Genomic DNA, 14,960 nt, shown 5'->3' with positions numbered 1-14,960 from the left:
CCCCAGTACCTACTGCAACCTACAACCTTCTGAATCTGCTTAGTGTATTCATCTCTCGGTCTCCCTCTACGATTTTTACCCTCCACGCTGCCCTCCTATGCTAAATTTGTGATCCCTTGATGCCTCAGAACATGTCCTACCAACAGATCCCTTCTTCTAGTCAAGTTGTGCCACAAACTTCTCTTCTCTCTAATCCTATTCAATACTTCCTCATTAGTTACGTGATCTACCCACCTAATCTTCAACATTCTTCTGTAGCACCACATTTCAAAAGCTTCTATTCTCTTCTTGTCCAAACTATTTATTGACCATGTTTAACTTCCATACATGGCTACACTCCATACAAATACTTTCAGGAACGACTTCCTGACGCTTAAATCTATACTTGATGTTAACAAATTTCTCTTCTTCAGAAACGCTTTCCTTGCCATTGCCAGTCTACATTTTATATCCTCTCTACTTCCACCATTATCAGTTATTTTGCGCCCCAAATAGCAAAACTCCTTTACTACTTTAAGTGTCTCATTTCCTAATCTAATACCCTCAACATCACCCGACTTAATTCGACTACATTCCATTATCCTCGTTTTGCTTTTGTTGATGTTCATCTTATATCCTCCTTTCAAGACACTGTCCATTCCGTTCAACTGCTCTTCCAAGTCCTTTGGTGTCTCTGACAGAATTACAATGTAATCGGCGAACCTCAAAGTTTTTATTTCATTTCCATGGATTTTAATACCTACTCTGAATTTTTCTTTTGTTTCCTTTACTGCTTGCTCAGTATACAGATTGAATAACATTGGGGAGAGGCTACAACCCTGTCTAACTCCCTTCCCAACCACTGCTTCCCTTTCATGCCCCTCGACTCTTATAACTGCCATCTGGTTTCTGTACAAATTGTAAATAGCGTTTCGCTCCCTGTATTTTACCCCTGCCACGTTTGGAAGACAGTATTCCAGTAAACATTGTCAAAAGCTTTCTCTAAGTCTACAAATGTTAGAAACGTAGGTTTGCCTTTCCTTAATCTTTCTTCTAAGATAAGTCGTAAGGGCAGATTGCCTCACGTGTTCCAACATTTATACAGAATCCAAACTGATCTTCCCCGATGTCGGCTTCTACCAGTTTTTCCATTCGTCTGTAAAGAATTCATGTTAGTATTTTGCAGCTGTGACGTATTAAGCTGATAGTTCGGTAATTTTCACATCTGCCAACACCTGCTTTCTTTGGGATTGGAATTATTATATTCTTCTTGAAGTCAGAGGGTATTTCGCCTGTCTCGTACATCTTGCTCACCAGATGGTAGAGTTTTGTCAGGACTGGCTCTCCCAAGGCCGTCAGTAGTTCTAATGGAATGTTGTCTACTCCCGGAGCATTGTTTCGACTCAGGTCTTACAGTGCTCTGTCAAACTCTTCACGCAGTATGGTATCACCCATTTCATCTTCATCCACATCCTCTCCCATTTCCATAATATTGTCCTCAAGTACATCGCCCTTCTATAGACCCTCTATATACACCTTCCACCTTTCTGCTTTCCCCTCTTTGCTTAGAACTGGGTTTCCATCTGAGCTCTTGATATTCGTACAAGTGGTTCTCTTTTCTCCAAAGGTCTCTTTAATTTTCCTGTAGGCTGTATCTATCTTAGCCCTAGTGAGATAAGCCTCTATATCCTTACATTTGTCCTCTAGATATGCCTGCTTAGCCATTTCGCACTTCCTGTCGATCTCATTTTTTAGACGTTTGTATTCCTTTTTGCCTGCTTCAATTACTGCACTTTTATATTTTCTCCTTTCATCAATTAAACTCAATATTTCTTCTGTTACCCAAGGATTTCTACTAGCCCTCGTCTTTTTACCTACTTGATCCTCTGCTGCCTTCACTACTTCATCCCTCAGAGCTACCCATTCGTTCCTACTGTATTTCTTTCCCCCATTGCTGTCAATTGTTCCCTTATGCTGTCCCTGAAACTCTGTACAACCTCTGGTTTAGTCAGTTTATCCAGGTCACATCTCCTTAAATTCCCATCTTTTTGCAATTTCTTAAGTTTTAATCTACAGTTCATAACCAACAGATTGTGATCAGAGTCCACATCTGCCCCTGGAAATGTCCTACAATTTAAAACCTGGTTCCTAAATCTCTGTCATACCATTATATAATCCATCTGATACCGTTTAGTATCTGCAGGATTCTTCCATGTATACAACCTTCTTTTATGAATCTGGAACCAGGTGTTAGCTATGATTAAGTTACACGCTGTGCAAAATTCTAACAGACGGCTTCCTCTTTCATTTCTTAGCAACAATCCATATTCACCTACAACGTTTCCTTCTCTCCCTTTTCCTACTGTCGAATTCCAGTCATCCATGACTATTAAATTTTCATCTCCCTTCACTCCCTGAATAATTTCTTTTATCTCATCATACATTTCTTCAATTTCTTCATCATCTGCAGAGCTAGTTGGCATATAAACTTGTACTACTGTAGTAGGCATGGGCTTTGTGTCTATCTTGGCCACTATAATACGTTCACTATGCTGTTTGTAGTAGCTTACCCGCACTCCTATTTTTTTATTCATTGTTAAACCTACTCCTGCATTACCCCTATTTGACTTTGTATTTATAACCCTGTATTCACCTGACCAGAAGTCCTGTTCCTCCTGCCACCGAACTTCACTAATTCCTACTATATCTAACTTTAACCTATCCATTTCCCTTTTTAAATTTTCTAACCTACCTGCCCGATTAAGGGATCTGACATTCCACGCTTCGATCCGTAGGATGGCAGTTTTCTTTCTCCTGATAACGACGTCCTCTTGAGTAGTCCCCGCCCGGAGAACCGAATGGGGGACTATTTTACCTCCGGAATATTTTACCCAAGAGGATGCCATCATCATTTAATCATACAGTAAAGCTGCATGCCCTCGGGAAAAATTAGGGCTGTAGTTTCCCCTTGCTTTCAGCCGTTCGCAGTACCACCATAGCAAGGCCGTTTTGGTTAATGTTACAAGGCCAGATCAGTCAATCATCCAGACTGTTGCCCCTGCAACTACTGAAAAGGCTGCTGCCCCTCTTCAGGAACCACACGTTTGTTTGGCCTCTCAACACATACCCGTCCGTTGTGGTTGCACCTATGGTACGGCTATCTGTATCGTTGAGGAACGCAAGCCTCCCCACCAACGGCAAGGTCCATTGTTCATGTGTGTGTGTGTGTGTGTGTGTGTGTGTGTGTGTGTGTGTGTGTGTTAAAAGTGAAGCAGAGATGGATGAAATACTTGCTGATAGGTATTTCGACCTCACTACTTCTCATGTGCATTGCATTGCCATTAATTGTTGAATAATATTCGTTCTGTCTACAGTCATAGTTATCACGCCCTTCCATTCTTGATGCAGAAAGTTGTGAACACATTTCTGTGATACGTGTTCACAACAAATGGAGTTATTAAAGTCTTCTTTTGCTCAATGCAAGCTTCTCTTTAGTTGAACACATGAGACGTGGACTTACACATAGAAAGTGATGCAAGTAGACAATAAAAATTAAAATTACTTGAATGGTAGAGCGCCAAGCTTGTGTGCCATTGACCATTCTGAATTCTTGCAAAAGCGGGTGACGCCATTGACCATAAGAAGGATGATTAGGGTGGAAAATCCTTGAATAATATTATTGTCTGGGGTTCTGATGGTGGTAACATCGATTCTAGGAAATGCTGTTGATAACGTCAACAACTTTCTACCCACAACCTGCAGTGCCTCCTCTACTAACCAACACCTAAGTGGTACTCCTTGTTCAAATATCGTTGAACTGGTCGCAGATGCTGTAAGGTATATAATGACGACAGTCTCGCCATGCTCACCACATAAAATAGTCCTAACATACCTTCTGTAACTAACTGACCAGCTGGCTGAGGCCAATTGGTTACTTAGGTAAGGTTTACAAAGGTTAATTCAGGCTGTAAGTTCTTGACGAAAGCTACAATACCTTCGATTGTAGCTGATAAGCATTACCATATTTAATACCTTCATCTTACTCTCTACACTATTCCGTTAAAAGTTCACTATACTCTCACACATATTTAATACTTTAATGCAAAATGTGCTCATATCAATAATACTTGATGAATAGAACTTAACACAAGGCAGTTCAAATCTGCTTAAAGAGATCCCACCTTTCATCTTGCATTTATAAGTGAAATTACCATCATCTTTAATCGTTTATAGCTCCCACGGTACATACACTCCTGGAAATTGAAATAAGAACACCGTGAATTCATTGTCCCAGGAAGGGGAAACTTTATTGACACATTCCTGGGGTCAGATACATCACATGATCACACTGACAGAACCACAGGCACATAGACACAGGCAACAGAGCATGCACAATGTCGGCACTAGTACAGTGTAATCCACCTTTCGCAGCAATGCAGGCTGCTATTCTCCCATGGCGACGATCGTAGAGATGCTAGATGTAGTCCTGTGGAACGGCTTGCCATCCCATTTCAACCTGGCGCCTCAGTTGGACCAGCGCTCGTGCTGGACGTGCAGACCGCGTGAGACGAAGCTTCATCCAGTCCCAAACATGCTCAATGGGGGACAGATCCGGAGATCTTGCTGGCCAGGGTAGTTGACTTACACCTTCTAGAGCACGTTGGGTGGCACGGGATACATGCAGACGTGCATTGTCCCGTTGGAACAGCAAGTTTCCTTGCCGGTCTAGGAATGGTAGAACGATGGGTTCGATGACGGTTTGGATGTACCGTGCACTATTCAGTGTCCCCTCGACGATCACCAGTGGTGTACGGCCAGTGTAGGAGATCGCTCCCCACACCATGATGTCGGGTGTTGGCCCTGTGTGCCTCGGTCGTATGCAGTCCTGATTGTGGCGCTCACCTGCACGGCGCCAAACACGCATACGATCATCATTGGCACCAAGGCAGAAGCTACTCTCATCGCTGAAGACGACACGTCTCCATTCGTCCCTCCATTCACGCCTGTCGCGACACCACTGGAGGCGGGCTGCACGATGTTGGGGCGTGAGCGGAAGACGGCCTAACGGTGTGCGGGACCGTAGCCCAGCTTCATGGAGACGGTTGCGAATGGTCCTCGCCGATACCCCAGGAGCAACAGTGTCCCTAATTTGCTGGGAAGTGGCGGTGCGGTCCCCTACGGCACTGCGTAGGATCCTACGGTCTTGGCTTGCATCCGTGCGTCGCTGCGGTCCGGTCCCAGGTCGACGGGCACGTGCACCTTCCGCCGACCACTGGCGACAACATCGATGTACTGTGGAGACCTCACGCCCCACGTGTTGAGCAATTCGGTGGTACGTCCACCCGGCCTCCCGCATGCCCACTATACGCCCTCGCTCAAAGTCCGTCAACTGCACATACGGTTCACGTCCACGCTGTCGCGGCATGCTACCAGTGTTAAAGACTGCGATGGAGCTCCGTATGCCACGGCAAACTGGCTGACACTGACGGCGGCGGTGCAGAAATGCTGCGCAGCTAGCGCCATTCGACGGCCAACACCGCGGTTCCTGGTGTGTCCGCTGTGCCGTGCGTGTGATCATTGCTTGTACAGCCCTCTCGCAGTGTCCGGAGCAAGTATGGTGGGTCTGACACACCGGTGTCAATGTGTTCTTTTTTCCATTTCCAGGAGTGTATTTAAGAAAGCTGTTCCAGCAATAACAAAGTGCATTGTTGACGTGGTACACACAGTTGCGTTATAACATGTGACTTCAGATTCTCACTGAGACACAGAGGGATAATTCTATCGCTGTTAATGTAACTGATATGTTCATTAACTAACAGTACTTTAACTTACCAATTTAATAAAAATCTGTTGTCACACAATGCAGCAAAAAAGATGGCGGCTGTGTCATAATCTTTGAGTCGCTAATATTATTCAGCCTCTGATGGACTGCAGCGTGGTAGGTTCCTTGCTGGGGTGCGATGCTGTTGTTCTACGAAGACTGCGTGGCCACAGCAAGATAGTGGCCGAGATCTCTTTCATTAGAACATGATTCACGAAAATTCAAATAAAACATTGTAGCGTCTGCATCATGCTGTTTGGTATCAAAACACACTGTAAAATAACTCTCAACTATTTCCACAAAGGGTGGAGGATAGGATATGTACGGTAATAAATTTTTCAAGGACAGATCTGGTACCTCCATCAGTTGCATTTGCGCAACTACGTTTAGCATTGTAGATCTTCCCTGTATTACTTCATTCATAATTAATTGATTGGAAGATTAGGCCAATGGCACAATTGAAACTCACTTTTGAAACAGTTCACAGTTTGATGCACAGTACAATATTGGTTAGTTTTGCACTCTTAACTCGGTGAAACTTTACAGTTGACAGTCATTATTTTGCCTTCAGTGTCACGAAAATAGTTTTTGTGAAGTTCTAATAAATCACGTTTTAATAGTTCTCTCTTAATGAGACTGCTTTGGGCTGCTGACTATTGGAAGTATTTCGGTTCCTTCTTCCTGTCGTTTTCTGCTGTAATCTTGAAATATCTTCTCTTTTATATTTCTTGGTTCTTCTTCAAGGTCTTCACCATCTGCCTCTAGCCGGGAAATAAAAGTTTGTTCCCACACTATTAGTATATTACAGCAATAGTTTTCCACGACGTTCTGACTTCTGCAGCACTTGCCCATCGACATAGAATTACGGCGTTCTCAGTCGCAGGCGCTCTCCTAGAGATGTTACACGCTTCTCCTGCCACCGCTACCGACACTGCACTTCCTTCTACAAACCAGCCGATGCTTCGCAAATTTATTTGACCCTCGCACCCGACCACTTATCGCTTCTGAGTCCCACCGTTAGACTGCTGGATCATCAAATTCAAATGTCACTTCCTCGCTCACAAATTTCTATTGTAACACAGGTCCATTATTATTTCCTAGCAGTCGTCAAGGCTTCCACAAAAACACGGAGGCTATATACAATTACCTCTAAAATAATGTTACACATTAAATAACTATTTCTTCACATAAACGTAATTGTAGGATAATTAAAAGTAAAGAAAGGAAATTAAAATTCTAATACTATATTACGAGGGCAGTTCAATAAGTAATGCAACACTTTTCTTTTCTGAAACAGGGGTTGTTTTATTCAGCATTGAAATACACCAGGTTATTCCCCAATCTTTTAGCTACACAACACTATTTTTCAACGTAATCTCCATTCAATGCTACGGCCTTACGCCACCTTGAAATGAGGGCCTGTATGCCTGCACGGTACCATTCCACTGGTCGATGTCGGAGCCAACGTCGTACTGCATCAATAACTTCTTCATCATCCGCGTAGTGCCTCCCACGGATTGCGTCCTTCATTGGGCCAAACATATGGAAATCCGACGGTGCGAGATCCGGGCTGTAGGGTGCATGAGGAAGAACAGTCCACTGAAGTTTTGTGAGCTCCTCTCGGGTGCGAAGACTTGTGTGAGGTCTTGCGTTGTCATGAAGAAGGAGAAGTTCGTTCAGATTTTTATGCCTACGAACACGCTGAAGTCGTTTCTTCAATTTCTGAAGAGTAGCACAATACACTTCAGAGTTGATCGTTTGACCATGGTGAAGGACATCGAACAGAATAACCCCTTCAGCGTCCCAGAAGACTGTAACCATGACTTTACCGGCTGAGGGTATGGCTTTAAACTTGTTCTTGGTAGGGGAGTGGGTGTGGCGTCACTCCATTGATTGCCGTTTTGTTTCAGGTTCGAAGTGATGAACCCATGTTTCATCGCCTGTAACAATCTTTGACAAGAAATTGTCACCCTCAGCCACATGACGAGCAAGCAATTCCGCACAGATGGTTCTCCTTTGCTCTTTATGGTGTTCGGTTAGATAACGAGGGACCCAGCGGGAACAAACCTTTGAATAGCCCAACTGGTGAACAATTGTGACAGCACTACCAACAGAGATGTCAAGTTGAGCACTGAGTTGTTTGATGGTGATCCGTCGATCATCTCGAACGAGTGTGTTCGCACGCTCCGCCATTGCAGGAGTCACAGCTGTGCACGGCCGGCCCGCACGCGGGAGATCAGACAGTCTTGATTGACCTTGCGGCGATGATGACACACGCTTTGCCCAATGACTCACCGTGCTTTTGTCCACTGCCAGATCACCGTAGACATTCTGCAAGCGCCTATGAATATCTGAGATGCCCTGATTTTCCGCCAAAAGAAACTCGATCACTACCTGTTGTTTGCAACGCACATCCGTTACAGACGCCATTTTAACAGCTCCGTACAGCGCTGCCACCTGTCGGAAGTCAATGAAACTATACGAGATGAAGCGGGAATGTTTGAAAATATACCACAAGAAATTTCCAGTTTTTTCAACCAAAATTGGCCGAGAAAAAAAATGTGTTGCATTACTTATTGAACTGCCCTCGTACAATGCGTTGCTATGGAATAGTAATCCGTTGGTGAGGCTGTTGCATAGTAATTGATTGGGTGAAAATATGTTAGTCAAACTACGACCCTTCTTGAAAAGGGGAATGAGATGAGCTCTCTTCCTGTCGCTAGGTACCCATCATTGCTCCAGCTATCTATGACAATCTTTTGCTGGAAGGGGAGCCAGTTGGTACGCATTATCCCTGTTGTACCTTACCGGTATCTCATTTGGTGCACTAACAAGCGACTGTAGTGGCTTTTGCATTCCGCGACCACTGATCTCAATGTCTTCCATTTCTAAGTTTGTACAGTGATTGAAATAACGCACTGTATAACGTTTACCCATGATTAAACAGATTTGGAAGACTGAATTCAGTACTTTGACCTCCTATCCGACATCTTTCGCGTCGTTGCGTTTATGGTCGTCGCGTGACTGGATGAATAATTTCATTCCGCTTACTGATTTCACGTAAGATAAAAATTTCTTGTAGTTATAAGGAACATGTCAAAATTTCTTATGGTTATAGGGTACATCAGTTGTCAAAATTTTTCTTTGAGAGTCTGTGGTTCGCTTCTCTCAATACTCTGCGTTTATTTTCGTTTCATTTGGATTTGCTTCGGCAGCATGGTTTAGACTTCTCTTCAGACTGTGATATAGCTCTCGTTGTTTACACATGGTTATCCATGGTGGGCCTTTCCAATTACTTAGAACATTGCTTGCAGCCGTATTGAACGGTGTTCTAAAACGTGATCTAGTTGAGCTTCGTCCTCTCGTTGTTTACACATGGTTATCCATGGTGGGCCTTCGTCCTCAGCAATGAATATTTGATACTGACAACTGAGATACTCGAAAATTTACGTGTTGTACCTTTTTCCAAGCAATAATACCATTCTAACTTCCTTAACAGTATTAGAAACACCCTAGGTCATTGTTTCTATCCATCCTTAAGACCACTTGAGCCCTCGTCTGCGTTAACTGATGCGGAATGTTTTGATCTGCCTTTTGCTAGGAGATCTACGACTTAAGCGTCACGAGTTAGTTCTCCACCCATACGAGGAAATTTTCGAGAAGACATTCACAATATTGTCACAAGAATCCCTGTCTCTGGCACCAATGTTGATCACATGACTCTCGAGAGTCTGTGGACGCTTCTCTCAATACTCTGCGTTTATTTTAGTTTCAGTTGGATTTGCTTCGCCAGCATGGTTTAGACTTCTCTTCAGACTGTGATATAGCTCTCGTTGTTTACACATGGTTATCCATGGTGGGCCTTTCCCATTACTTAGATCATTGCTTGCTGCCGTATTGAACGGTGTTCTAAAACTTGATCTAGTTGAGCTTCATACCTTCGTCCTCAGCAATGAATATTTGATACTGACAACTCAGATACTCAAACATTTACGTGTTGTATCTCTTTCCAAGCAAGAATACCATTCTACCTTCCTTAACAGTATTAGAAACACCCTAGGTCATTGATTCTATCCATCCTTAAGACCACTGGAGCCCTCGTCAGCGTTAACTGATGCGGAATATTTTTATCTGCCTCTTGCTAGGAGATCTACGACTTAAGCGTCACGAGTTAGTTCTCCACCCATACGAGGAAATTTTCGAGAAGAGATTCACAATATTGTCGCAAGAATCCCTGTCTCTGGCACCAATTTTGATCACATGACTCTCCCGTTCTGTAGCTGTCAAGCTGAAGTCTCCTGGTATTACAGCAATGTGATCAGCCGTATTCTCTAAACTCTACTGGTTCTATCTAAAGCGCTCTGCCATTACAGTTCCTTACGCAGGGAGTCTATACAAGCAACCGAATTCCACTTTTGTCCCACCTTTGAGGCTTAGATTCATCCAGATTATTTCTTATACAGTATCCGTTATACTCCATTAGAGATTATCGCATCCTTTACTGCAATAAACACGCTGCAGCAGTTGGCGTGTAAACTATTCTTACAATAAATATTTCAGTCTGTATTTAGGATTTTATTGCTATACAGTTCTGGTAGCACCAGCGTTCCGCCCATGACACTATTGGGAGTTATTACTTTAAGAGCCGGCCGTAGTGGCTGTGCGGTTCTAGGCGCTCCAGTCTGGAACCGAACGACCGCTACCGTCGCAGGTTCGAATCCTGCCTGGGGCATGGATGTGTGTGGTGTCCTTAGGTTAGTTAGGTTTAATTAGTTCTAAGTTCTAGGCGACTGAAGACCTCAGAAGTTAAGTCGCATAGTGCTCAGAGCCATATTACTTTAAGAAGGGTCGTGCGGTAGCGTTCTCGCTTCCCACGCCCGGGTTCCCGGGTTAGATTCCCGGCGGGGTCAGGGATTTCCCTGCCTCGTGATGACTGGGTGATGTGTGATGTCCTTAGGTTTAAGTAGTTCTAAGTTCTAGGGGACTGATAACCATGGATGTTAAGTCCCATAGTGCTCAGAGCCATTTGAACCAACTTTAAGAAGTGATAATATTTCTTGGTATTACTATGGACGCTCCTGCATATGTCCAACATTGCATTAACCATTCCTGTTCCCGATTTGTGAGGACGAACACTCTCTGAGACTGATGTGGCTGACAAGTCTTAGATTTTGGCAGGCAATTCATTTTGGATCCCAACGGGGGGTGGGGATTGCTCTTCTAAGTTAAAAACCCGCTATACGTAGGCCGCAGGTACTCCACTATCCTGGTAGCCGAATCCTGTGTGCAACGAACGCCTGACCTAACGATGGTGGCCCAACAAGTCCTCACCCAGTAGCGGAGGTCGAGTAAATTGCACACGACCTTGTCGCAGACTCGTCTGAGCCTCTATCACTCTTCTCCAAACCAGAGGACAGCCGTCAACTATGGGTACATTGATACAAATAATGAGCTTAGACAGCACCCCGCGTGCGAAACTAGCTGCCTTCTTCAAATCAGCCAACCGCACGTAAGCACTCGTGTACGGCCTCAGAACTGATGCGACACGCGTCATTCGTGGCGACGGGAGCAATGACTTGCAGCCAGTTGCGCCCACAGTGTTCGGTAGCCACTGGCAAAACGTCCTCTGCGTCACGCAAGAGACCTTCCAGCAAACGTACCGAGTTCACACTAGCATGTTTTTCCGACCTACTTCCATTGCCTTGAGCTTACAATAACACTAGCATACCGACTCTCTGGACTTGCTCGAACTGGGCTACTGGCCTAACAAGGGAGACGTCCTGTGTTGCATCAAATGGAAACACACCACTGTCTACCACTCACTCTCGACAGCAGACAGACATGTCAGACGTCGCGTATATAATGTAAAGTGGACGTTACGTGTTTTGTTACATATAATATAATTGTTTTCGCTTCCTTCACTCTATAATCCTTCTCTAGCTGTACAGTTCTCTTCTTCCTTGCTATTTCGAAAGCTCAGGTCACAGTTCTTAAATTCCATGTGTCTATTGTCCTCCTTATACAGACATATTTTCCAACCACATATGCCTGCAGGTATACATCTGTTCATCATTACTGATGCTACACACACATGAAAATTATTTTTTATCACTTCTCTAAATCAGTGACCATACTTAATGTTCGTTATCTTTTAATACAGTTTTTAGTTACCTCGCTTTCCTCTCTCTTACAAACCGCAGTTTTAACTTTTTTATAGATTTCAATATAATATATTTGCAACTACCTTACGCCGTAGCTTTCACCTCTTTATGTGCTATCTTCTTATTTTTATTCTTTTAGATACAGTCCATTCTTGATCACAATAAATGCATGTTTTATGAATCTAGTAACCTACTTTTGATAAACAACAGAGTAGTGGAACCAGTGCAGTACAGCATTGCCTGATATATCCTGTGTAAAATATTACTAAATATTTGTAGGTGTGTTCGTCCGCTAAACTGCAACATCGACAACACAGCATCTCCCCTACATTTTCCAGCATCCACCAAACCCCCATGCCATTTTGTTCGCTACAGTTAATTCATTTGCACACATTTTTGAAATGATTGTTTTACGTCTGTATCTGATCATTTTGTACAATTTCTTTTCCTAAATAATTTTACAAAATATGTTATCCACAAGAGGTGAACTTCGAATCAGATATTCATCTTTCCTGTATATTTAACCATGCCTTATTGCATTATAACAGCTAATGCCCACAAGTCAATAAAGCAGAATGATATTACTATCTGTACAAGTAATTTGACACATATTTCAGATTGACACTAATGAACTAGATCATCCTTAAAGGTTTCTTTCTTAATGATAAAGTAGTTTTAATATGCATTGTTTTACTGTAGGCTGTGCTCATTGCTGTATTTATAAGGAATGTACTTAATTTATTGAAAAATGTTTTTTCTATCCCTTTCTTCTGAGTAGTCATTCTTCTGACTGGTTTGACGCGGTCCACCACGAATTCGTGTCCTGTGCTACCCTCTTCATCTAAGAGTAGCAATTGCACCCTACATCCTCAATTATTTGTGGGACTTCTTCAAATTCCTATCTTCCCCTACTGATTTTACCCTCTACTAGTACCACGGAGGTTATTCCATGACGTCATATCAATGCCCTATCATGCTGCCCTTCTTCTTGCCACTGTTTTCCATATGTTCCTTTCTTCGGCGATTTTGCGGAGAACAATCTCATTGTTTATTTTATCAGTACACCTAATTACAAGATCCTTCTATCGCACCCCATCTCAAACCGTTCGATTCTCTTCAGTTCCGGTTTCCCCACAGTCCATGATTCACTACGATACAGTGCTATACTCCAAACGCACATTCTCAAAAATTTCTTCTTAAAATTTGCACCTGTGTATGATACTGGTAGGGTTCTCTTGGTCAGGAATGCCCTCTTTGCCTCCTCTAATCTGTTTTTTGTGTCCTCCTTCCCTCATTCGTCATGGGTAATTTTGCTTCCAAGGTAGCAGAATTCCCCGAATTCGTGATCACCAATTGTGATGTTAAGCTTTTCTCTATTCTCATTCCTGCCACATCTCATTATATTCATGTTTTTCCAGTTTACTCACAATCATTATCCTATACTTATTACGCTGTTCACTCCATTCAGCAGTTTGTTTACTACTCTTCATTTTCTTTCAGGATAACAATGTGCCCAGCGAATCTTTTCATGAATATCCTTTCAGTCTTATTTTCAATCCCACTCTTGAACTTTTGTTTTATTTACGCCATTGCTTATTCCATGTATAGATTGAACGTAAGGGGAGAAAGAATGTGCACTTGTCTTACTCTTTTTTTAATCCACTTTCCTTAATCGTTCTGATTCTTCCAGTCTTATTGTTTCCACTTAGTTCTCGTGCGTGAAATGTATTACCTGCTTTTCCCTTTAGCTTACTCTTATTTTTGTCAGAATTTGGAACATCTCGCACCATATTACATTGTCGAATATGTTTTCCTTGTCGATAAATCATATGACTTGCATCCATTGACAAGCGGAACGTCAAAACTGCCTCTCTGGCGCCTTTACCTTTCCTACATCCAAACTGATCGACCCTGCTGACACCATGAAGACAAACGCCAAATTTGAACGAAATGTACTACATGTTTCGACATCACTATGATTCAGCGTTAGTGCAGGCAGTACGAGTAACGCTATACACGTAAGAAAGGATTACATAGCGGTTTTCTCATTACGGCAGTCGCACTGTAATGATGGTGCTTTGTCAGTAGATCGAGTTATGCGTCGTGTATGAAGAGAAAGTACGTATGAGCAATTTTTGTAAACTTGACTACGACAGAATCGTCGCCTATCGAGACTGCAGTTTACCGTTTCTCGACAGCGGAGCTCACGTTAGCCGGATCGCGCAATTGTCATGCAATCGATGATTTCAGGGGAATCGTAATCAGTGGCATGCCGGATTTCAATGCCGTACATGACTAGCGCCGAGAGGGCAGATACATTATTTGTCCAACTGTGCAGTATCGTACATGTGTAAGTAGGCTGTTTAGGTTCTTATATTGGTAACGCCGCCGCCACGTAGCGCTCTCTGTATGAAAATCACTGGCTGTGCTGTGTGCAGTCTGTGGCTAGTTTGCATTGTTGTCTGCCATTGTAGTGTTGGGCAGCTGGATGTGAACAGCGCGTAGCGTTGCGCAGTTGGAGGTGAGCCGCCAGCAGTGGTGGATGTGGGGAGAGAGATGGCGGAGTTTTGAAATTTGTAATACTGGATATTATGAATTGCTATGTATATTATGATTTTTCAACACTATTAAGGTAAATACATTGTTTGTTCTCTATCAAAATCTTTCATTTGCTAACTATGCCTATCAGTAGTTAGTGCCTTCCGTAGTTTGAATCTTTTATTTAGCTGGCAGTAGTGGCGCTCGCTGTATTGCAGTAATTCGAACAACGGAGATTTTTGGTGAGGTAAGTGATTTGTGAAAGGTATAGATTAATGTTAGTCAGGGCCATTCTTTTGTAGGGATTTTTGAAAGTCAGATTGCGTTGCGCTAAAAAATATTGTGTGTCAGTTTAAGCACAGTCGTGTATAATATTTCTAAGGGGACGTTTCATATGTTGACCCTTAGCCTAGGATACCTCACTGGAATCTTCTGATTTTTTCTTGTAGTTTGTGTAATTA

The sequence above is a fragment of the Schistocerca cancellata genome, chromosome 8, assembly GCF_023864275.1.
Source record: "Schistocerca cancellata isolate TAMUIC-IGC-003103 chromosome 8, iqSchCanc2.1, whole genome shotgun sequence".
NCBI lineage: Eukaryota > Metazoa > Arthropoda > Insecta > Orthoptera > Acrididae > Schistocerca > Schistocerca cancellata.
This window is presented reverse-complemented; position numbering follows the sequence as displayed.